The sequence below is a fragment of the Pteropus medius genome, unplaced genomic scaffold (genome assembly GCF_902729225.1).
Source record: "Pteropus medius unplaced genomic scaffold, Ma_sr-lr_union100, whole genome shotgun sequence".
NCBI classification, from domain to species: domain Eukaryota; kingdom Metazoa; phylum Chordata; class Mammalia; order Chiroptera; family Pteropodidae; genus Pteropus; species Pteropus medius.
In genome coordinates this window covers 584,369-611,172 of record NW_024348304.1, presented here as the reverse complement: position 1 = coordinate 611,172, position 26,804 = coordinate 584,369, and the positions used below count along the sequence as shown (strand labels likewise).

General features: G+C 39.1%; 1 non-coding gene across 1 annotated transcript; it reads left to right on the top strand.

Annotated features, from left to right (window-relative positions):
* Positions 1–4,675: 4,675 nt before the first annotated feature.
* On the top strand, positions 4,676–4,794 carry LOC120616330 (5S ribosomal RNA). Its single transcript, XR_005656582.1, has one exon. It is a non-coding gene; the product is annotated as a 5S ribosomal RNA (ribosomal RNA).
* The last annotated feature ends 22,010 nt before the right edge of the window (positions 4,795–26,804 follow it).

Genomic DNA, 26,804 nt, shown 5'->3' with positions numbered 1-26,804 from the left:
GTGAGGACACTGGGGCTTGGCGAATGACAAAGAGGGGTTTGACACTAAGTAACAGGACTCCAGAGCTCACGCTCTAGACAGGACACAATCTGTTTTCCAATACAGACATTTAATGAAAGATTTTAAAATGTAAGGAGAAAAATGCCTTTGTGATGTGCTTAAACTTGATATTATTCTCATAGGATCACCTTATAGTCTCTCTCCTATTTGATATTTAGGTGAAAAGTTCCGTTAATTGTAAACGTCAATAAAATAAATGAAAACAGGTACTGTCACTGTTATCCCATTTAGAGCTTTCATGAAATTAAAAGAAATGACGATGGCATTTGGGAAGAAATTAAGCTTTGGCTAGTGCATGTAAAGGTAACCGTCGCACGACTATGGAAAGGTTCCTGATCTTTCTAAAAAAAACTCTGTCTCCTTTGCTTCACTACAAGACGAAGATGGTACCAGAACTCCACTCTTTCTCAGTGGACACCTAAAAAACAGCCACTCGCAATCCTGGATGCACGTAAGAATCACTCACAAAGCTTTTTAGGACTATAGGTTTTCTAGGTCTGATGAATCAGAACCTCTGGGTGAGGTGGACCTGAGAAGCTCCCCCAAGTGATTACAGGCCACTTGATTCTAGAAGGGGAGTTTTCCTGCCTCCAACCTGCCTGAAAGGGAGAGGCAGAGAACAGGAGACAACCTGGGAATCGGGGAAGATCCAGACAGAAGTCTGCCTCCATTTCTGACCTTAAACAGAGTCTGGCAGGTGCTTGCTGGAGGCCAGAAGTGCTGTCCACCGAGCCTGCATGCTTCTGAATTCGGCCATGTGTGTCCAGACTAGCACTGCCCTTTCACAATGGTCACAAGTCCCGGGTTTTAAGGGGAGCCCTAACAGGGTGTAAGAGGACGGGAAGGACCCGTGCTCTGGCCTCTGCCTTCTCAGGTTTATGTCACTTTCTGTGCCTTCTGCTAGTGTCTCCAACCCCGTAAGCTCTCTCATGTCTCTGAATTCATCTACACAGATTCCAGCCAATCGACATGAACGTGAAACATCCCCTCCTGAGACATACTATTTCCTTCCTCCCTCCCTCCCTCCTTCCTTCCATACCTCCCTTCTTTCCACCCTCTCTCTCTTTTCTGTCTACCTACCTACCAACCTACCTACCTATCTACCTAGCTATCATCTCTCTCCCTCCACATTATCCTTTAAAGCTCATTTCAGATGAGTTCTTCGAAGAAGACTTCCTTGCCTGCCCTCTCCACCGTCGAAGTCAGGTGGCACGTCCTCTTTTAACTTCTCATTTCTTTGAGGTACTAGCCAGAGTCTGGCATTGCATGGTTATTGGTGGGACTCTTTAATTTTTGTCTCTCCCATTCTCATCCAGGTTTTGTGACAGTTGGGCCTGGATTGTTCAATAAAAAAATTTAATTTCCTCCACTGTGCCAACACCTGTGAGGTCCTTAAGAGTCTGGTGGGGAGTAAAAGATGGATATTCAAGTAACTATTTACAGGAGCCTATAAGGGAGACCACAAAATTGTTATGGGATCAGGTTTCAGTACCCCACAATTATCAAAGGAGAGACTATCCCTGTGAGAAGTTGGGGGGCCTCTCTGCAGGAGGCTGAGGCAGCTGGATGTCAGTATTTCCTGTTACACCAAGACTGCTTGCTTTCCAAGTATCTCAACTACTTGTGCAGCAGCCTCACCTGTAAAAGGTGAGATTTCTAGTGGAGAGGGAACACTGTCAGTACCTAAAATGCAGACTGCTGCAGGTTCCATAACACTGAAGAAGATGGACAGGTGGCAAATAAGAACATGAAGAGACGTTCAGCATCATCGACCATTTAAATCCATAAGGTATCACCACACAGCTGACAGGATGGCTACAATAAACACGACAGCAAAAACGCTGGTGTGTCTGTGGGGAAACTGAGTCCCTCATACGGGGCTGGCGATAAAGTGAAAAGGTGCAGCCACTAGAAACGACACAACAACTTCTTAAAAACAAAGCATACAACCCCCATACATTTCACCGCCGACAAAGCTCATCACCTTCAAAGCTGGCTCTCCAGAGATGACTGAGAATGTGTCCATCGCTTACATATCATACCTCCTGGCCACTGGTCGGGGAATTGATTGATTGACTGGCTGACTGATTTTTAAGCTGGGTTCAGTCTGTAGGCTAACATTTTTTTTTTTCTTTTAGCTAGAATCTGAGGGAAAACAGTATGGAAAAATAATTTTTAAATAACCTATGCATTAAAGGCTAGTGATTGTCACCAGGAGATATTTCCTACTAGAATTAAACATTTTTTTCCCCCTAATTGTTGCTCCTTACATAGAGTGATTTGAGTTGTTTCCAGTTTTTCTTCCTATAATGTTTTATTTGGAATAATTATAACCTTACGGAAAAGTTGCAAAAATAAAAATAGCACAAAGAATACCCCATTATCCTTTAACTAGATTCAGCTGTTTAGTAATGTTTTAACATTTACTCCATGTTTTAGCATTTTTCTTTCTGTCTCTGTCTCTCTCTCTCTCTATATATATATATGTTTGCATGTATGTATGTATGTATATATGTGTGAATGTATGTATGTACCGATTTTTAAGGGTTGTACATACACCATGGCCTTTTATCCTTAAATACCTAGATAGTTCCTAAGAATATTCTTATGTAACCACCATACAGTTATCACCTTTAGTCAATTTAACATTGGTGTAATGCATTAATCTATTATTCATGGTCTCAATCTGTCAGTTGACTCCAAAATGTCCCCTTTCCAGTACAGGAGCCCCACGAGGGTCAAGTACTGCATTTAGTTGTTCTGTCAAAGGCGGAGGAGTGTTGAAAGGTCTTTTATTCTGAAGAATGTCAGGGCTAAACTGAGCTGAGGGATGACACTTAGAAGAGATCGGCATACATCTACCTTATTTTGTTTATACTGTTGGGGGTAAAATCAAACTATTAGCCTCAGCTACTTGTGTATAATTTGATTTCTGAGATGATAGTGCAGCAGCCAAGATATTTACAACGATGCACAAGATATTCTGGGTGTTTTTTTATGACAGTTGTTCAGTCATACTTTATGGTAGCTCTAGATCACACAAAGTAGTATTTGTAGGTGGAGAAAAGAGTTAGTTTAAGACAGTTATTTCCTGGCCAATAGCAAAAGCCATGCAGCTGCTGTGACATGTTTCCGAGTGCAGACGCACTGCTCGAAGAGATGAGTCTAGAGCACTCCCTTGAGCAAAGCACCTCTTACCTTACCTCCACCGGCCTTGATTTCAATTGTGGCAGTGGGTTACAGTCATGATTCTGCATGGAGAATCACCTTGGAATTTTTAAAAATCAACTTTATTTACATATAGTTTACATAAAATAAACATTCTAAGGCTCTTTATTCATTCCTGAAGATCCAAGTTTCCCTCTAGTACTGTTTGATTTCATCCTGAAGAAATTTTCCTTAGCATTTCTTATGTAGTCTGGTGACAACAGATTGTCTCGGTTTCTTTTACTTGTCTATATTTTGCCTTCTCTGTTGAAAGATATTTTTGCTGGAGACAGAATTTTATTTGCAAATTTTTTCCTTTCAGAACTTCAAAAATGTTCCATGGTCTTTTGTCTCTACGATTTCTGATGAGTAGTCTGTGATCATTGGAACAGTAACCCTTTATGTGATTTGTCAATTTACTTTGAGCATTTAAGATTTTCTCTTTATTTCTGGTTTTCAGTAGTTTGGCTATGAAGTGTCAAAGCACGGTTTTATTTAAATCTATCCTGTTGGGCATTTTCTGAGCTTCCTAAATCTGTAAATTTACTTCTTTCCATCTAGTTTGGGAAATTTTAGTCATTATTACCTCAAATGTTTTTTCCTTCCCCATTTTACCCTCTTGTGAGATATAAGTTACAGTGTGTTTGACTCTTCAATATTTATAGATCCCACAGTTTCTGTTAATTTTTTTCAATCTTTTTCCCCTTTCTTCAGAGTGGATAATTTCTGTTGCTCTATTTTCAAAATCAGAGACCCTTTCTTTTGTCAACTTCATTATGCAATTTAGCCCATCCCGTAATTTTTTTCCTTCCGATATTTTTAAGATCTATAATTTCTATGTTTAATATTTTTTATTTCCCTACTTATATGTTAGTTTATTATAGGCACATTTTTGTCTACTAATTAGAGCATCTGAATCTTCTCAGGTTTGACCTCAACTCTTGAGAAATGATCACATTTTCCTGGTTCTTCATATATCAAGTAACACTAACTCATGTGGGGAAGAAATAGTCACATTTCCATTTTTTGCTATTGCAAACACCCTATTCACTGGAAGGGCTGGGAATGGAACTTGAAATTTCTAAAATTTTCAGTCTTGTGTCCTAGACTTTTTATTTTTCTCAACAAAATTCAATAATGAAAATCTCAGGAAACATAATGTCTGACACAAAGAAAATACTAAACAGCAGTTTAAAAAATGTCTTTTATAGCCAGTTTATTCTGATTTTACTGAAACTGAGCATGTAATTCAAAATTGCAAAGAAATAAAGCTATACTATGAATCATGACCCTGGAAGAGGGAAGGTGCTGAGGGCCAACCCATGTGCCTGCTTTGAAGTCTACCTTCTTCTCTTGGTAAAGCTGTTACATTCTGCATGCCACAAATCCTTTAAGAAAACTACATTTTGTCTACGGCCATGCTACCCTGAACAAGCCTGATCCCGTCTGATCTCGGAAGCTAAGTAGGGTTGGGCTTGGTTAGTACTTGGATGGTAGACCACCTGGGAAGACCAGGTGCTGTAGGCATAAAAAATAAAAAAATAAAGGATTATAAATTGACCAGGTTCTTGCAATCTGTGAGTTGTAGAAGTTTTTTTTGATGGAAAAGATGTATTTGAGGATGAGGCTGCACCCTGCAGGAAGCAGACCTGCAGGAAGCACTCCATGCACAGCGCTGTCCCTTGCATAAACTTGCATAAACTTCTATACTAATGAAACACCTTAGCATTGCGACATGACATGATTATAAGATTTGTATTTGTTTGGTTGGTCCCGGAGGTATGATAAAGCCCCTTAAAAACTCAGGTCAATCAGAATTTGGCATAAGAAATCAATGATTTATCTACTCATGGAATTTAATAATACATTTAAAGCAAAATGGAATTTATATTCACTGAGTAAAGCATACCACTGCATTGATTTCTGACCTACATAATATACATGCTCTGAATAAGAACTAAATCTTGAAAGAGTGGTTTTAGAGATGAGGTTAGGGAGGGTGATTAATGATACAGCTCATTTTATTTCATGTTTGTGATTTTCCTTTACGTGAAGTGATCAATCTCACCAGACAAGAAATTTTCTATTTTAATGAAGAACTGGGGTTATTTTGCTATATGTATATGCCAGATTTACAGGGTTCCAACATAGTGTTTCCAAACCCATCTAAAAAGAAAATATTTTATGAGCTGTAACTTCCTATTTGCAATACAATTTTGAGCAGATTTAGCTGTATGTATGTGTGTGTGTGTGTGTGTGTGTGTGTGTGTGTGTGTGTGTGTGTTTATTCCCTCACCTCTAATTTTCTGCTCAATGTTATCAGTTGTTTTATCTTTGGCCAATTATTCTAACTCATTCTCAGTTTCTTCACCTCTAAAATGTCAATAAAAGTAATGTCTAAATCTTGGGATTGTTGTAAAGATTCAGTAAGATAATAAATGTAAAATAAATGTGTAAATAAACAACAAGGCTAGTAGAAATTCCTTGGGACTGGAGCCAGTGTTACTTGAGCCTAGCTCAGGACAGCTAATTGGCTGCAATTATAAGGAAGAGTTGTGATTCAGAACCTGGGGATGTGGAGCATGAGTCTCTTCATATTTTTGACATTTCTTGGTTATGACACATACCTCACTGCTTTGAGGAAATTTTTAAGAAAATCCATTTTGTAACAAATTAAGATGAGCCTAGTATCCAAGCATATGCTTATACTAGGCCAACTGTTTTCATTTCAGCAGTGACAACAAAGAGACTTCTTGAATCCAAGCCGGTGAGCGTGACGGTGATTTACAAAAAGGCACACCTGCCTGCAGGAAGATGCCAGACCCCTGCTGTCCTGGGTCCACCCGGCCATCTGTCGACAGTTTTCTGAGTCACTAAAGATTAGCGTCTCCATAATCACACTTGACCCTTCCTTTCCTTTATCTCCTGGAATAGCCCACTGGGAAATATTTTTCCAAAATATTTGAATCTGGATTAAGTGTGGTCCTGTCCAGAAATAAATTAATTTTCTGGCAGAAGAGTGAACACGAGGCACCTTAAACTAAGACAGCCGCTTTAGATCATTTGCTGTAGGTTGGAACACTGCACCGTCCACAGTCCCAGCTCATCCACCTGAGTTTTTCTTTTCCTTGATTCCATATATCCGTATTTGAGAAAATCTCCCTCGCGCAATATACTTCTCTTTCCATTCCTACCATATTACATTATATATTTTTGTATTGTACTATAAATTTTTATATTGATGTAAGAAAAATCATTCCCTTATTGTGGCTCAGACGACCATTTAGTTGCTCGTGGTTCATATCAACACTTTAGCAGAAGCATCTTTGGGCAGTTCTGGTCTCAACGCGGTCTCTCGTGCACCTGCAGGCAGCTGGCAGGTCGACTGGAGCTGCCTTGTGTGTCTGTCAGTTGGTGCTGGCTCTCGGCTGGTCCCTGTGTCTTAAAACAAGATGGCCCAGCCTTCTTCCTATGGTGGAGGAAGAGCTCCCAGTGGCAGGAGATGTTTTTCAAGCCTCTGCTTGTTTCGCATTTGCTAACGTCCCCTTGGCCAAAGTAAGTACCCAGAGTCAGTGCAGAAGAGGACTGACAAGGGACTGCGAAGACACTGAGTTACAAGACGAGCATCGTGACAGTCAAAGCTCAAAGCAGCACCACCGCCACACACGGCCTTTCACTCATCAGCTGCGAACCTTCCGCTCTCTAGACCGGCATTTTGTAAAGGGTATTACTAGTGTGGTAGGAAATATCTTTGGAATAATAACGGATTTTTTCCCTCGGGTATCCCCCCTTGCCTCTATGTCTCTCCCTGTCTTAAGCCATTTTAAAAGATAGCTAGATTTTCTCAGGGAAGAGAAGTTACAGCAAAATATAAAGAAAATGGAGCTCTTTGGTGCTTTTGAGTTTGAAAATTTTAGTTTCCCACGAAACGAAAACGATTCATGTCATAAAGCTTTAGGTGAAAATCTGAGAGGAAAAACTTAGGTATATGGGACACATGTCCCCCATTTCCTGAACAGAAGCCAAATGAAGCTGGAAGGTGGGGCCCCGTATATCCACACAGAGCTTCCTGCTCCTCCTCGTGGAACAGATGGGTTAAGTGATGCCGTCGGCCCCCGAATGGTATGGAAGTAACAAAGAGAGCCACTGGATGCGACTGAGACATGTCTCAGCAACAGCTGGAGAAAACGACTTCCCAGGACCAGACTGCACATAGAAGCGGACGCCAGCTTCCATAGGTGACACAGAGAACCAAATAGGTGCCAACCCACCGTTCCGCAACCTCTTAACTCCTTGGCACTGGAAAACTATGTAACAGAGACATACTCATAGGGCAATGGAGAGATCCTGAATTTCTACCGATCTGGGAAAAAAGAATCAAACTAGAAATCAAATTTAAAAATATAGACTAGTATATATATTTCTTAACTATATCAGTTTGTAGACTGAGCTTGGTACCAATACACGTAGCATACTTGATCTATGAGTTGTCTCTCAGAAAGGGTTCCCTGGTCAAAAAGGTTTGGGAAATTCTGTGGAAGTCAAAACGCCCACCAACATAGTAAAGTATTAGAGAAGACCCACCGTAGAGAGACCCAGTATTTTCCATGTTTATTTGACCTAGGAGACCCTTTTGGAGGAACCCTATTAATTAACGGTACTGGGAACATACATTTATAAACACTGCTCTAAATTTATCTTTTTTTTTCTTCAGGAAAATGTCTTTTTTAAATATCCTCCACAGTGCGACTTGCTCTAGTAATCAATTCCGTCTTCACTCTTGCCAGTGTAGACCCTTTTCTTTAGCTAGGTCAGACACTTCACTATGCCGTGAACAAGGCGCGCTCGTCTGTCTAACCGAAGTGCTCAGCTCCCCCTGGTCTCTGCACATCCACACGCCAGGTGGCCGTTGGGTCCAGCTCTCCCCGGAACCTCACAAAGCCTTTCCTAGCCATTCCAGCTCGACTCCGTCGTCCTTTTCTCGCGCACGAGCATTCGGCCCTGCTCGACACTGGCTGGTCGGCTGTTTCGCGCCGTCGGGAATTATGGCGGCATGGTCACACATCATCCAACAAAGACAAATCCCTGCGGGAAATGACTGTATCTTGTGTTAGTGCTATATTACTCTTTATGCCTGGCTAAATGTTTACTAAACGTTGCATGGACGAATATGTGCGCTTTTCTAAGAGTGTAGAGCTTTTACATAGATTGGTAATAGCGACAAATTTTAACACTGAAGTCTTAGAACATAGCATATGGAATTTCAGTGAGTGGCGACAAGACAGCATATTGACTAAGTAAGTTTTTTAGATACGACTCCACAGCTTTTACTTATTCACAAGCTCTGGGCTTGCGAATAAAAATATTTACTATTTTTATCACACACAAAAAAATGGGTCATTGGTGTGATATATTTGGGAATAATTACATGTTCGTGTGAAATCGCTTTTAAATATCAACAATTCTAGAAGAAAGGGGGCAAAAAACATAGCTGGGGAATGCATCTGTGCATTTTTGAGGCAGAGAGCTAAGCAAAAGCCCCTCAGATTTGAAAAGGAGGCAGAAATAACAGGAGGTAAAGAAAAGCTGAAATTCAACAGTGAATTGCAAGTCCAGAGTAGATTCTTGCCATGGAGAAATATATTCAAGTATATCTTCTTGAAAAATGTAATTTATTAATTTTGAGAAAAGATTCTAGGAACTGATCAACTGTAAAAGAACGCAACTATCTACCCTAGCATGAATAAAAGGCAATTAGACTTTCTTCTGTCAGCCTTTACCAATCAATCAGCACTTAATGGTGTAATTAAGGTTGAACATCTCCAAAATGCAGATGAATATCTTATTTTATTCTGGAAAGAAAGTTATTTATAAACCACCTATACAGAAAACTAATTCTCATTGATGGTGGGAATTAACTACTAAGATATAGTGAACGGAACATATATACATACACGATATTTATTCCACAAAAGCAACATGCAAGAATTTGTTGGATGAAGTATATATTTGTATAAAAAGACACCTTTTTTTTTTTTCAGAAAGCACTGAGCAATACCTTTCACATTTTCCTATAATTCCTTCCATGCTGCATCCTGGATAAAATTTTCAGTTCTCTTCCAGTTCATTAATTCTTTAACTTTGTTCATACTATAATTTATTACTTCAGTTTTATAACTGTTTTTTAATGCCTATGGTATTTTCTAGGATTACTAATTTATTTTTTTCCTAGTCATAATTCTGTATTTTTTCAAGTGAGATCATTCCTTCCGTTCCCTTTCTGATTTTGGTACCAACAAGTGGGTTGCTGATGTAACAAACACCTAAAACATGTGGAACAGGCTTTGAAACTGGGTAACAGGCGGACGCTGGAGGAGGTCTGAGGTACGTGCGTGCTGAGAGAAACCTGCACTGCTGCGAAGGCACTGCTGGTATCACGTTAGGTGATTCTGGTAAGGGTTCAGAAAGAAGACAGCTTGAGAGAGAGCCTCTACCTTCTTACGAAATACATAAATAATCATGAACAGAATACCAGTAGAAACATGGGCTTTAAAGGTCATTCCGGTGAGGTCTCAGATGGAAAAGAAGAACATGTTTTTGAAAACTGGAAGAAAGAAGATCCTTGTTATAAAGTGGCAAAGAATTTGGCCGACGTAGACTTCTAGTGTTTTGTGGAAGGTGGAACTTGGAAGCAATAAAACTGAGTACTGAGCTGAGGACGCTGCCCAGCAAAGCGTTAAAGGAGCAGTCTGACTTCTCCTGACTGCTTGTATTAAAATGCAAGGTGAGAGCGATGAATCGATAAAGGAATTTGACTGCACGTATGCTATTCCTTAAGACGAGGGAAGAAGGGCTCCAGCGTCCGCTCAGAGTTCACCAGGGCTGCCTCTTCAGTTTAAAAGGGCAGGATTGCTTCCGGTTCAACGTGCCAGACAGCCTCTGACTGAAGCCTCGGGGTGGGCCACCCCAAGACTGCTACTCCAGTGTGTCCAGAAAGTGGGGCGTAGAGACAAAGATTATTCCTGAGCCTTAACACCTAGTGAAATCTGCCTTGCAGAGTTTGACCTTCCCTGAGACCTATCATCCCTTCTTTCTTCCTCATTTCTGCCTTTTGAAATGGAAATGTCTAGGCCTGTCCCACCTTTGTATTTCAGAAGCACACAGCTTGTCTGGTTTCACTGTTTCACAGCTGGAGAGGAATTTTGCTTCAAGATGAATCATATGGAGAGTCTCACCCATATATGCCTTAGATAACACTTAGATGAGACTTAGGATTTTAGACAGAGTTGACTCTAGAATGAATTAAGACTTTTGGGTCTGCTGGATTAGAATGAATGCATTTTGCATATAATAAGAACATGAATTTGGAGGACTAGGAGCAGATTGCTTTGGACCGAATTGTGTCACCCTAAATTTATGTGTTGAAGTCCTAATCCCTCATGTTATTGAAGGTAGGGCCTTTAAGGAGACAGTGAAGGTTAAAGGTAATAAAGTCAGGAGGGTGGCACTCCAATATCTTAGAAATAGTGTCCTTGTAAAAGAGAAAGAGACACTAGATATCTGTTCCTCTCCTCCCCCCTCCTCCCCCTTCTCTCTCTGCCATGCGAGTGCACAATGAGAAGGTAGCCATCTGCAAGCTAGGAAGAGAGCCCTCACCTGAAACCAACCTTGCCATCACCGTGATCTCGAACTTCCAGCCTCCAGAACTGTGAGAAAATACATTTCTGTTGTTTAAGCCATCCAGTCTATCATATTTTGTTATGGCAGCCCAAACAGACTAAGACAGAATTTTAAATTGTCATTTTAAAGTCATTTTAAGATTGCTCAATTTTTTCCTTTTATCTAGAATAAATTCATCGCCTGAGTGGTTATTTTTTGTCTGTCTGTCTTCCTATCTATCATACGTTTTATTTTAGTTCAATGGCTCATCTTCAGTAGGAGAGATTTTTAAAAGCTTTCTCTTTACCTTTGCCATTCTCTTTTAATGTTTTTCGTCTCTCCCATCTAGCTCCCTGAAGCTACTATTCTAAAGAAATAATTTTGTATCAGTAGCACAGAGCTTCCTCAGCATGAATATTGGGAATATCACAGTCATTCCCAGTGTGTCAAGGCTGTCTGCTTCCTGCCTTATAAATGTTTCCCTAGGCAGGGTTTGAATCTTTTTGGCCTCCTTTCATGTTTATTTATAACATCTTAGGTCTATAGTTAGTAGACCAGAATTTTATACCAGGTAGTTAGAGCTCTTGAATTGCACACTTTTGCATCATTATATGATTGTATCGATCATGTCTTTTATTTTCTGTATTCTGACGCTCCGACACCTGAGTCCTTCCTGGCTTGGAAGGGCTGCCTCTCCCAGGGTTAGCCAATTTAGAGATAAACAACTCTCCCTTCAGTGTGCCTTTCAAATGTAAACCTAGCAATTCAGAGCCCGCATCCCCAGTCACCTCCTCAACTGGGATCTTATGCTCCAGAATGCTATCCCCTCGTCCCACTCACTCCAAGTGCCAGGGACTGGATGAGTGGGGAGGGACAGGCCTCTCACCCATGACTTCCCCTCTCCCTCTGCCTTCTGGCCACCCTGGTGCTTCCCCGTGTGGGCCCTGCATAGTGTGTTGTGCCCCTTTCTAGGGATCTGTGAGGGATCTTGCTTCATGTCAGTCATTTCTGAGTCTATGTGTCTTACCTGATTAAAACAAATTCCAAGCTCCATTAAAACAATGATGTACTATTTGAATAACAGCAAAATAAAGTGACTCGTCATAGTGGAAAACATGTCTCTATACTTGGTTAACTCTATTCCATTGAACATTGTAATTGTTATAGTTTTGGGGTTTGGGGAATGTGTGATTTTATATTATTATGAACCCAACAGTTTGAATCAATATTGGATTATTACTTTAAAAGTGTACTTGCATTAATAATACACACCTTAAACATGAGGCCCATAGGAGAAAATAGCACAAGGTACTTTTCTAATTTAAAAAATGCTCTCCCATTACCTCCTGTATCAAATAAAATGTCTTCATTTTATACTTAATTTTAAACACCCAATACACGCTGGGAAATTCTGAACACTGGATGCCCAGAGCAGATCCACCCTTCAGGGCTCTGCTCACAAGGATGCTTCTCAGTCTACCCAAATTCATTTCAACTACTCGTAACCCAGGCTCTTCACTCCACATCAGTTGGTTTCCCAGTACTGACTTCAGTCATTCCTGCTCCAGGGCCTGTGCTCAGAGCCCTGCCACTCCCAGGGGTCTTGCTTGTCCTCTCTCACCATGTGAACTGCCCTATTGAGTGTCGGCTTCCCAGTGAGGTCTGTCTTGGTTTGTTCAGTTACGTGGTCATTTTTTTAAAAATTTCTATAGCCTTGTAATCATGTTCACATTTTTTTTTTAATGAAATGTAATGTTTACTCTAAGACACATACTTTTTTTAAATTTTAAAATTCTTGAAATGGAGCACCCCTGTGCGTGTGTGTTTTTTCAGGGACGCTCTGCCCACCCCACGATGTGTTGGGCTGGAGCCACTGCAAGCAGGGCTGAAACTGGGAAACCGAGGCAAACGGGGGAGCCCTGTCCTGGGCACTCCCTCGCCCCTGAACAAGCAGCTCCACGTTTATTTTTGTGATTTTTGCTTTCATTTTACTTATGGGTCTGAACAAAAGCTTTCATGAACCTGAAAATATTGATGCGATGTATGTTTTAGCTTTGTCTCTCTTGTTAGATCACCAGCTTCGGTACCCAAAGGGCCTGGCACAGTTATGGCTAGATAATTGGGTCAGCTTGTTCCTGATTGGTCTGTGTGCAAACATGCAGACTACAGTGATCAATTCTCTTCATCTTTTCAAACGACTCTGTGCCAGGCTCTTGAATGTTAATTCTTTTCTGTGTTCTCATTTTCTTAAAAAATGATGTCTTGGGCCTCCCAGAATAAACGCGAATTATAGCTCCTTTATGTCTTTATAGATAGCAAGTTTTAGGTTTCTTTCCAAAGCACACAAATGGATTTTAAGGAGAACTGTAAATGGCTATAATTTAAGATCAGAGGGTATTATCCTTAAGATTTGAATCTGTCAGGAAATAAACACGACTTTTATTTAGAAACGTGGCATCTTGAACATTGAATCCTGCTGCTGCAGAATTTCTAGTCAGACACTTAGTTGGGATGCTAGAAGCAAATGCTGGAAAATGGAACTGAGATTTCAAAAGACTATGAATGAGTAAAGTTACACCTTGAACTGTGGTCCACTTCCCCCCTTTATTTTATTATATATATATATATATATATATATATATATATATATATATACACACACACACACATATATATATATATCCCCCACCCACCGCTCCCCACCCCAGCAGAGAATGTTCACGAGAGCATGTCGCTGTAAGGAAGGAGCTCTCACCGCTGTGAGGCTGGCGTGTCTGCGACCTGCAGGGCAGGCCAGCAGGCCAGAAATTCAGGTGAGAGTCGATGCTGCGGCCCTGAGCTGGAATGCCTGGGCTGGTGAGGCAGGGGAGACACTCAGGCAGGGTTCCCTGTCACAGTCTTGAGGCCGCGTTCCCTCTTTGGGAAACATGTCTTTGCTTGCAAGGCCTCCAGCTGATCAGATGGAGCCTCCCCTCCTCTCCCCCCAACACACACATACATTATGGAGAGTGATCTGCTTTGCTCAGAGTCTACTGATGGAAACGTTAATCACGTCTAAAGAATACCTCCACAGAAACATACTGGTCGGTGTTTGACCAAACTACTGGGTGCCACAGCCTAGCCAGATCAACGCAAAAATAAACCACTACAATGACTTGTTGCCTGTTAAGCTGTTTCTTGACACCTTTTCTTTGGTCAGATCAACTCAACTTCGCCTTACTCCATGAGATAACACACAGGACAATTTTTGCCTTTTCAGGGTTCCCAATTTGCTACAGACCTGAAATCCCTGAACTAATCTGGGTTTCTAAAAGCTCTCCAGATGACACAGCAATGCAGACCAAGTCCCCAGCAGCCTTGTGTGTCAAGAGGCTTTCCTGCCTGATAGGTTTGATGGATGAGAAAATGAGTGAGAGAAGTAGATTATGTGAGTCCGGTTGAATTCAAAATATTAATACAGATTTGTTACTGAACTGAGATTGTTATGAATAGTGTGCCATTTGTGTCATTATTGCTGCGAGTCGATTTTCATGACAGCTGTGACTCAGTCCAGTGGCCGGGTATGTACGTGAAGCCCACAGAGCGTGGGCGAGGGTGGGGCTGGACTGCTCTTTCATCCTGTTATCCCAGTGGTCGTTTCCCCGGGCTTGCTTAGAGCAGGATCGACGTATTCAACGCCATAAATCGCACTCACAAAACGACATCTGTCCAGGTGAATACAAGTGGCTACGTGACGTAGGCACTGAAAAATGAGGCTGGCCATTGCCACGCTCTCTGAGCCCTTCCTGCGTGCTGCTTGAGCGTTCTTAGTGCCACGGGAATACTAAACTTTACTTGTAGAATGCATGCCTGTTCAAAAAGCAGCACATACACATTTCCACATTTCATTCTCCTTCCAAAGAACAGCATGAACAAAAGATCATTATTCTACAGATCTGAAATGAGATTCAGAATTCAGATTTCACCTGCGGAAGGACAAATAGTAAATATTGGGGGGACAGGCCTAGATCAAAGCTTTTCTTTCCCACTACATCAGCTAGCCTGTTAAACATTCATAGTTGCTGTTCTGGGAGATAAAATTATTATGTTTCTAAAGTAATTTATGGACTAGCAGCACTAAATTACTTGTTTTAGAGGTAGAGATTCTGACAAAGGAAAAAACAAAACCACTGTTGGCTTTACTCTGAAAGCCTCTTATCATGACTTGCCAGAAAAAAGTAAAATTTACATGAATCTCATTGATTTAAAATGTTACATTAAAAAAGAACAGTAACAAGAAAGAAATAGTGCTTTTCAGGTATGATAATGAAGTAATTTTCTTTTGTGCCTGGTAATTACACTGAAAACATAAATTTAACTGGATCTTTGAAGAAATGGAGGAGGGGGAAGAGATTCATTTGTGGATTCTGAGGGTCGGCTTGATCTTTCCTTCCTTCACAGAGATCAAACGGTTTATTGCTATTTGAGAAGGAAAAGTAGGATTCGATTAGCACTGAGATCAAAGACACTGTCAGCGGAGTAGCTGCCTTTTTAATCCTTCCTACTTGGGTAGTCTGTCTTCGACCAGATACTCTTTCAAATGATTCTTCAAAAGTTTAATTTCAATAATTAAGCCATTTAGACATCAGAAGGATGTTTACAGAGCCCAGCAAGAGCAGCAGCAATCGAAATCGTTGCAAATGGCTGAAGGGGAAAGTGAGGGAGGAACTGGAAGAGAAAGGCAGAAATTCCTTCTCCGGGCCTCCAAAGTTAGTCTGCAATGCTTCTGACAAGTTCATCTATCTTTTACAGGCCAAATAGGAGATCCTTGAAATCTCGGAACTTGTTCCCCTTTATCTACATGAATCCATCCTTTGTTTTGGGTACAAAGTCCCATCATTCCATCTTGGTTTCCCATTCCAGCCATCGGCAGCACCATGACCTTGGCATTCTGCCCCAGTCAGGGAGCCTGCTGACTGTTGAGTTCAGCAGTAAGTTCCCATTTCCAGACAATCTATAAAAGGTCCACAGTTTAGTTCAGTTTAAGATGGTAGGGCTTACTATTTTTTATATTGTATGTTCTTATAACTTTTTTCAAAAGATATTGCTCTTGAAAAATTACTGTGATATTAAGCTGTATAAAAATATAATATGGATATCTCAAACAAAATTACTAAATTTTTCCCCAAAGTATATTTAGGAGCTCGAATTATGTGAAAAAATGTTCTCAAGTTGCTTGAATTCCAACCCGTCAAGCATGACAAAATAAGTTCTGCAGATTTAAAGAAAAAAAAGCGCAATCATTGATTAAAGTTGGTGGCACAGCCCCAACTGCACTTAATTTACATAATGGGAAAATTAAATGATGTTTCTAAAAGAAGGTCACATGTTCTCCAGAAAGTACCTTAAGAAGGCAGATCTTAGAGCAGCACAGAAATGTAAATTTGGGCCTTGTGTTTAATCACATTTGAAACTGCAGTTGTTGTTCACATCCGGGTTTGCCCTCTGCCTCCTCAGTTGACAGGCACGCTCACTGGTCTCTATCCTCCCACCTACATTAACTCCCACCGCAGGTGGGCGCCAGGGAGGAGCCGAGCATCCTTTGAGTACCAGTCACTCCCTTGCAAGTTGCCTCCTTTTAGCAGCTTCAGAGTTTCTCACTGTTTGAATGGACTTCCTCTCCCGCTGAGCTGTTCGTGGTTGAGTTTCCCTCACAGGAAATAGTTCCTCAGAAGCAGAGCCCTCCTTGGTCCTGCGCTCGTCTAGATCCTGGGCTCCAAGGAGCATGCTTGGCACACACTAGGTGCTCATGTTTTGTTTTGTTTTGTTTTGTTTTAAATACATTCTAGGCGTAGAACTAGACACATTGTGAACGTTACCTCATATAATTCTCAAAGTCACCTTGAAATATAAATATTATTATCCCTCTTTTACAGTCAGAACCAAGGCTAAAAGGAATTCATTATCTTGTAAAAATAAAATGATTAAAAAGAGGAGATTTGAATTTGGGTCTGATGTGCATTCTGTTCGGGGTTCATGATATAAGACATGTTTCCCAAAGTGGTCCATGGCTGTAAACACAATGATTATGGGTATTAAATAAAGTGTCGTTAAGTAACATAGCATTAGGTCATAGGAAAGTTATCCCTTTAAAACGTCCTTTTAATTAAGCTTACATCATGGATAAACTCTCAGATTAGTGCCAGGGTATATTTAATACTTCTCTAACAATTGCTACTGTCTCTCTTTCTCTCTTTATTTCAGTAAAAGGCAGGCAAGAATATAAGGCCAGAGTTTCGTTTTCAGTGATTCAATTTTTATCACAACTTATGTAAGGCAAGTAATTCTGGTTTCCATCTGAAATAGTTATATAGTTCTTTCATAAATAAGATTGTAGATAAAAGCCCTGAATTTATTTAAAGAAAATATTAGATAACAGTACAGATGACACATTAGGCAAAAATTGTAAAGGTGGTACGCAATGTCTAGTTTCAAAAACGCTGCCCCGAAGCAGCTTACAAGGCCTGCGATAAAAACAAGCAATAGAAGGCATTGCTGTGATTGGGAGACCCAGACAAGGAAAAGAATTATCCCCAAACTGCTTTAGGAGCCATGAACTTGCACAAAAGTTAAAGACAACAAACTCTTGGCATAACCTGGGAAAATGCCACCATGATCCAAATGCTGGGACTACAATTAAGTTATAGCCCCTGATGAGTGGTGCCTAAAATACAGCGGGGAAGATATACGAATAGCGAAAATACAAGTCAGGAAACAAAAAATGCCCAAGGAAGGAAAAACATACATGATGTGGGAATCCACAGTCCTACTGTTATCACTAAATGTGTTAATTGTATTAATTATACATTTTGTTTTAAATTGTAATATGTAAATTATCAAAATATAACTTTATTAATCAAATCCTAGAAAAACGTAGCATTCCTTCACGTGCTGTTAAATGAATGCTGGCAGCAAGCTGCACTTTTTTTCTAAACAGGAATAGGGTTGAATTATACTATATAAATTATGAAAATATAACTTCATTAATTAAATTAGAATTAATAATTTTACCATGAATGCTCAGAATAAAAATAATAGCCTTGCTAATTCTAAGATCTAGAAATAGAAATGAGAACACATAGCTGTAACCTTGTTTTGGATGGGTATACAAATGAGAAATAATCACACTTGCAAAAGTGGGGGCACTCTTATCTATAATTGAAGAAAAGCCCCAGGGCTGTGGCAAACATGACCTGCTAAATTGCCAGCCATTTAATAATAATCAAATTCATAACCCCAGTAAAGCTTATATATCACATCTTTAATAGGGCACAAAATCAGTGCTTCTCTAAGTCTGGCAGTGACTGTCATCACTTAGTGTACTTTAGCGTAAACTTTTAACAAGGTAGGAACTGGTTTTCCTCTTCAATTCTTTATGCTGACATCTGTTTATGAGGAGTATCTGTGTAAATCCACGTGGTCTAAAAGCCTGGGCTTTCTGTGAGGCCACTTGTCAGTCCCTTGCTACTTTCCACAGCCAGCTGTCAAAAGGCAGAAGCTTCAAAGGACCCATGTGGCTTTCTTACTAAGGAGAGGCTGTTTGGTGTTGTCGCAAAAACATGGACGCCACAGCCCAGGCTCTATGTGAAAAACTGACTCTCATTTATTTAATAAGCAAGCTGCTTAATTTCTCTAAGCCTCAATTTCTTCAACTGTAAACTGAGGAAAGAATAATGTTCATCTCCTTATTTTGAAGATTATGTTAAATAAAGCAAGAAACTGTTCAGTGAGGTATCTGACACATAACAAGCCCTCAGTTATTATCGGCTACTTTTAGCCCGTGTCATGAAGCACAGTGTTCTCTGGACTTTTCCAGAGGCCTCGGGTAACACGGTCCTTTTAACTTGACTCCCTAGTGCTTCAGGCCAGCCCACACACTGACCGCCGAGCTGTTTCCTCAACCTCTACAAGCTCTCATCCATCTTCCCCCTCTCCCTCTCCCTCCCAGTCTAGTGAACCTGAACCAGACGGCTCCCTCTATGACTTAGGTCCCTTTCCTTCCGCTAGTACAACCAAAGAGAATGACTGTGTAAAAACGTAAACAGGGACTTTTTGATTTCTCCAAACTGTGGGAGGTGACTTTTCACCATCTCTTTTGTAGAGTAAGTCTGAACATCCTCTCCTTTGTCATTCTTTTCTTTAGCTAGATACACTGGGTAAGGTAACTGACTACAATGCTTGTCTTAATCTTTTTATAGCCATTGACTGTAGTTGCCTGGAAACTACATTTTGCCTCTGACAAACATTATGTTAGACATTTTCCCAAACAAATATAATCAAAATGTTTGAACTCAGCCTGTGCTATTTTTGCATAACCTTTCTCTTCATAGCCAAGTGTTAAGATAAAGAGGATGTGTAAGTTCAGTGAGATTAACGAAATGAAAGCATGAGACCTCCATTCATCCGTGCATAAAAGAAAATGTTTAATTCTTTGGAAGATCTATTTGGAGAATATCATTCCCAGATTTTATATTTTCACCTGTGAATAGCAACTGTGGAGCTGGTTCTGGTGCTCTGTGCTAGGCCCTGTGGTCAGGTGACTGATCCACACCAGCTGGATTCCTGAGAGCCACTGGAACTGAGACCAAGAACTCTCCTTCTGAGATCTCCAGACTTCTGGTCTGTACTCTTCCTGACGCTTGACCGTTCAAATCTCCACATCTGAGTATCATTGTAAGCTCCCTCTTTCCGCTTAAGCAAGCACATTGGTTATCTGTTGCATATAACCTAAAGCATCCTAATTTATAAAGTAAATTTAAAAAATTTTAAAGATATTAAGCTTGTCAGCAATATATTAGGCTTTTGTATGTCTCTAAGCCTATTATATACAGGATTAGGAAGACGGCAGGTTTTTTCACCGTAAAATCCATGCTACTTGTCTCAACAGCCAATAGGTAGAATTAACTACCTCTTTAAAAATATCAAAAAAAAACCACAAAAAACCCACAAAACACTAATACAATGAATTTCTCAAAGTAGTGAGGCATATTAAAACACACGCGCATACATACCCATACACACATGCAGCATTTCATATTTCTGATTTCTTCATTTTAACCTCACCAAAATTATCTTCTAATTAAAATGACCTAAATCTTTGCATTGAAATAATAGTTTCTTGTTATATTTAAGTAGTTAGTAGTGATATGGTGTACTTCTGCAAATGAGTATCATTTCTTTTAGCAGATTTTAAGCAATTCGATGCACCGAGAAGTCACGGTAGCTGTTTTACTCCCTTCCGTAACATACATGTGAGGTTTAGCCCCGCTTACTTTCCCAGTTTCTTCTTTGACTAGTACACATATCTTTCCATCACACCATGCGCTTCTTTATCTCTGTACCACTTTTTATGTTGATGCTATTTAAAATTCTATCTCCACCTCTCCTCCAGAAGCTAATTTGCAAGGAAAACTCGTATTCACCCTGCAAGGCCTTACTTAAACATTACCACCTCTGGGAAGCATTCTCTGTGCACTTTCTGTCCACACCTCCTTGAACAGACCCAATCTTTTCTTCCAATTTAGTTTTCATCATAGCACTTTGTAAACACCTCTAGCATTTCCACGATCTGCTCTATTAGTAATTTCAGTTCTGTTACCAGTTACCCAAGAATCCCTTTGTGGCAAGGACTATGTCTTGCTCATAATTGCGGTTTTTTAGCACATTGGACAGTTTTTTATTGATAATTGACATCTGGTACACGCTTGTTGTAAACTAGAAATCTCAGTTGAGAAAAACATAAGGAAAATTTGAGATGGTCCTAGAGTAATGATTTTGAAAATTATTAGTATTGTTACACATAGTATTGGAGTCTTTTATGGTTTAGATATATTTTTCAATTTATGATTTTATTAAAGTTTGCTAAGAGTTTTTCAAAGTAGTTTTACTAATTTCTATTCCAAGCAACAGCATATGAGAGTTCCAGTTGTTCCAGACCCTACCAACACTTATTATTCTCACATTATATTTATATATTTACATATGTACACCCAGCATTTTTGCTTCTAATGTTTATAAGTGAAAGTTGCCTAAATTAATTTCTTTTCTTGACTTCATCATTTCCTTCATTCGACTTTCTTCATGTACACTCTATTGCTTTTTTCCAGTTTCTTATATTAGATACTTAGGTTTACAGAGGTTTAATATTATTGCTCTCTGTATGTGTATATATGTATATATGTATATGCATATATACACATGTTAAATTTTATTAGCTATATATCTAATACATAACATGTTACTATCTTAATATATTGTTAACAGTATAATTATTATCATCTTATTTAATCTATCTTATTAATATCTACTTTTCCTTATACTAGATATATATCTACTGTCTAATATATTAATATGTAATGAATAAAAATTTTAAGACCTAAACATAGATATCTAATATATAAATATATATGTACATGTAGTATATTAAATATATAATATATATGATTAATTATATATAATAATATATAATAATTATATATAGAATATATATGTATGTTATATATTAGATTATATAAATATCTATCATATCAGAATTTTTTCTGAACAAATGTTTAAGATCAAATGATATATATAGATAGCTAATGTATAAATATGTATTAGACATATATTAGACTCTATATTTATATATTATGTTTACATAGTATACTTTTCAATATAATTTAATATGATATATACACATAGTAGATATTATTATATATACTAGATCACATATTTATATTTTAGATATATATTGTATTTTAAACTTCTTTGTTCAGAAGGAATTCTACCTCGAGATATATTTTGCCCGATATTAATCTAACCACATAAACTCCCTTTTCATTGGAATAGCATAATGTCACTATTTTCTCTTTGCTTTATGCTTTTCGGTGTCATTATGCTTTACGGTTTAGGTATATCTCTTATAAACAGAATATACCTAGATTCTTAAAATCTAAAATAGTCTTTATCTTTTAACTGAAAAGTTTATTGTGCAGTCACGCGCCACTGAAGGACCAGGTCGTGTCTGAGAAACGTGATGCGAGGTTCTGTCTAGAATGCACCGAGGATAACTTAGATGGTGCAGTCGACTGCACACCCAGGCAGCGTGGGACAGCCTACTGCTCCCAGGCTGCAAGGCTGCACAGCATGCAACCACACAAAACAACACGCGGTCAAATCAAGCACAAGAGAAAATGATGCAGTCAAGAAAGAGACTCAGAAAACAAGAGATGTAATAGGCTGCTGCTGATGCAGCAAGGCACACTGTTTTACAGCAAACTTCTTTGACAAGTAGGAGTACACTTTAAAATAATGATAACAAGTATAGTATAACTACATAGACCAGTAAAAAAGCCGTTTATCATCAACATCAAGTGTGAGGCACTGTACATAATTGTAGGTGCTGTACTTTCACATGACTGGCAGTGCAGGTTTGCTTATACCAGCATCACTGCAAACACGTGAGTAATGTGTTGTATTATGATATTACAAAGGCTATGATGTCACTAGGCGACAGGAATTTCCAGCTCCATCATAATCGTATGGGACCACCATCATATATGTGGTGCATCATTAACTGAAATGTCGTTATGCGGTGCATGACTGTTACACCCTGTTATTTGGCACAGTGAATAATTTTGTAAAAAATAATTTTCCTTTTCTCAGTAATGGGAAACCTTTTCATGCTGTCCAAGTATAGTAACTATCATTTATTAAGTGTTTCTATATGCCCGACTATACTATATTCCTTAAATATACTGTCTTAATTTGTCCATCTCTAGATGCCTATGAAGTAGGTAGCATCATGACCCTACTTTTTACTTAGAAGGTAACTGAAGCCCCCAAAGTAAAACCTAGAGTCACCGTGGCCCATAAGGGTAGGAGCCAGTATTGAAGCCCAGGGCTTTTTCCAAAGTCCTTGCTCTTAACCTGTATAAGTAAGAATATACTATGGACAGCAAGAGGGGACTGACTTAAACCATGTGAGATGGAAGAATACCCAAACTTCCATCTTTTCCTTCACATGTTCGTCCAAGTCCATTATACTTAAACAAGAGTGTCCTCGATTACAGATCTGTGGGGGTTCTTCTTAAACAATAGTAGAGAGTAATTTTAAAATAAAAAAGAGAAAGGTGAGAAGTGGGAATGACAGAGAATATTTCCCCCTCCATGTCCAGACAAACGCATTCCTCGTACAGCTCTCCTGGATCCTGGTGAAAGACACAGACACTCAGCTAGTTATGCTAATGATCTTCCCGACGCCTGCTCTCTCTGTACAGGACTAGGAATTGTCAGGAAGAAGACTCTACTCAATCTTCTGCATCACATGCTTCACTCGACTGATATTGTTCCAGAACAAAAAAATTACTTCACTACAGAAGAAGCAGTTATACTGGAGTTTCAACTAAATGCCAACGACAACAACAATAATAGCAAAAAAATAACAGTATTAACACCTGTGGATCTGTTCGCACTGCTAGGTTGTTCAGAAACGTTAGGTCCACAGCCCTGAAGTATCTGTTGTACAGTGCTTTGTCTTCTTTGGTACATCAAGATCAAAAACTCTTCGCTGAAAACTCATGTGAAATTTACATACAGTAACATTCACAGAACCCAGTTTTTTATTAACTATTTGGTAAGGGACTAATTAACTTATTAAAATAATCCTCTGTTAAGCTACTATTTTTTTAAGTGTTTTGGTTTCTTGTTTAATCAAACTTATACATTTTATTTCTCTTGAATATGGAATTCTAATTCCTCATTATTTAACCTTGACTCAAATTTTACTCTTTTTAATAAATTAGGACACATTAGTTTTGTAAAAATATTCTAATTATCTGCCAATACATTTCTTTCTTTTCTTTCATCTCTAACAGAAATAACTCAATCTTTATGCACAGATATTTTATGATATAATCTAGATTTAGAGGACACCATGTCATTTCTATTGCATAATTTTAGTGGTTCTAGTCATCAAAATAAGTATTCACTTGAAGTTTTTCTAGTAAGTTTCTTGCTCTTTGCGATTAGACACATACAGATGAAGTAATAGCCTTGTAATATGTAATTGGGCTGACTTACTTACTTGTATTTGAGGATCTGTACAGTGATTTATCTCCAAAGAGTAATTGAAGTAATTTTTAAAGATGTAAAATATAAATTTTTAATGTGAAGACGAGAGGGAAAGCTTTAATTAAGGGAAGAATGAATAAATTTTCCTGGTGATGACAACTCTGACATCACTAAATTTCTTTGTGAGGATGATGAGAGAAAAACAGGAGGGTGCTTTTATAAAGTCATTGATATTATTACTCAAGGCAATGAGCTGTTAAGTACCAGCTTAATTATGACCTCTGTTTGTCATCCTGATATTTAATGATGCACCAGATGCACTCTTCCAGCTCTGACAGTTGACAGCATTCTCTGCCAAATGTGTGGTGATTTTCCACCTCAGAGGGGAGAGATGTTTACCCACATCGAGCCTCCAGGCAAGTGCCTACTCATTTTCTTCTCCGAATACCTTTTCCCTAGGACAAGTTCCACTGGAAATTAGGCTGGAAATTTGCTCGCTTACTCACTACACCTCAGGTCAGAAGAAACAGAGGAAAAACATTCCTCCATCTCTAACTGTTCGCATGATAAAGAATTGAGATATGCAGGTGACAATAATTTTGAAAAGAAAACAGTTATTTTGACGTGGAGGCTTTCCAAAAGATTCACTGGCTCCAGGAGCTAAAGAAACGATTGTATCCTGTACAGATTCAGCAAAGGAGCACAATGAACCCAAGTGCTGCTCTGCAACTCACAATTCCTTGAAAGTCTTTCACTTATTTCTAAGAAGAGATGAGCTCAAGTTGACTCAAGATGTTATTTTTTAAAAAAGACAGAGAATAAAAGGTTATAAAAAGGAGTATTTTAGATTCATGTAAGTGCAAAGATAGAACTTATTAATTCATTTTTAATTCTAAACTATCTTTCACTAATGAATTCTCCAATTTTCAAAGAGTAAAACTTAATATTAAATTCTAAATTTTCTTACCAATTGAATCACCCTTCAGCTGTTTCAGGTGTTTACCACTGCTTTATTTTGGGTGTTTATAGGAACATTTAGACCATAGTTTAGGTAAAACGGCCTACATTTTTAGTTTTGTTTTGTTTTCATTAGGTGGAGTAATCTTTTCATACGTGACTCCAAAATTCAAAAGTTAGTCTTCAGTATTGTATGGACAAATATGGCCTAGGTAACACATACAATTATTTTTGCCTTTCAGAGTAAAAGATCTTTGTTCTTCAATAGTTACACATGTACACACACACACACACACACACGACTTGAAAACTGAGCTTCTTTCAGGCCTCGGCCATCTGTCCGTGGAAGAAACCAGTAATCTGATAGGCTTTGTCATATAGACTGGCCATCTGCAATCCTGGTAACAGCACTTAAGCTCTGAGACTCTAGTAGGAAATCTGTTTACGTATATTTTCTCTGGTCATCAGCGCTTTATATTTCCAGCTATTTTAAAGCTAAATAAAAGGGGGATCTTGGTTATAGTGGGGGAGATTTACTTCTCACTCAGACTGACCCGTGTAAGCACTTCCAAAGAGTACATCCAGCTGCATACAAGGTGACACTGTGCACCTCTGGAAAGATACAGGATTAGTTGAAGATATCAATCAGTAAACAGGGATTGTGAAAAGTTATGTTCAACAAATATAGAAAGCGACTTTGTTATATCCACAGAATTAATGCTTTTGATATATTAGGTAACTTTACTTCCCTAGAATTAACATAACATAGTTACTGTCAGTAAATTTAATCCCCAGAACTGAAATAAGGCTGCCTATACTGCATTATTAAATGGAGCACTTATAATATATAGCTAGCATAAGCAGAATGTGCTAGAGAAAAACAATCAGAAATATGACTTTATGAAGGGTTCCATGGCAAAAATCATTTCTACAAATTATCCAAAGAACTATTAGTTTCCTTTCTTAAATAACACAGTAAGAATATTTAGTTAGTTGTAAAAAACACTCACACAAAGGCTACCATTAAATATTCAATTAATTGATAAGCACATTTTACAAAGGTCACTTTTTTATGTGTGATATCTAATTCAGTATTATAAAAATGCCTTAGTATCCCTCAATCTTATAAAACTTAATATTCAAGAATAGGTTTGATTTCACTGTGTGTTCTTCATAAAACAAACAAACAAACAAACTAGATAGCTGCAGACAGTCCAAACATGTTCCTTATCTTACTAGGCCTCATAGAGTCACTGAAGCATCTGCGGCTCTGACCAGCCTGCTCTCTTAACAACAGAGGTGGCATGGCTGGCAGGCACCCTCCTGCTGGGGACAGGGGGCGTGCAGCGGAGTGCGCTGGCTCCTCAGGGACAGCGGTCACGCACCTGGAGCCCTTCCAGCAACGTCCCCACCTCCTCCACGTCTCCCTACCCCGGGTTCTCTGTCGCTTTGTCCTCTTTAACCCTTCCAGCCCTTTCCTCCCAAAGTCCCCACCAGGCTCTTGGCCATCTTGCCCAGCTGTCATTTAACATGTCAGAACGAGTCTGTGTCTTGTCTCTCCTACATTCTAAGTTCCTCAAGAGTACGGACTATATTTCATGCCTCGTTGTGATGCCACGTAACCCTAAGAAGCTTCTTGATGATTTACTACTCAGTAAATGTATGTAAAGTTGATCCTAGGGTCATCCAATTTCAACATCAAATTCGCCGCACTGGATCAGGAACACTCCGTGATTTTAATTTGCACAACGCTCTGTTTTTCTGGAGTTGGCTGCCTGAGAGCTGTGTGGGCAGGGAATGAGTACCAATACCCGCCATGTTCGTGGGAGATG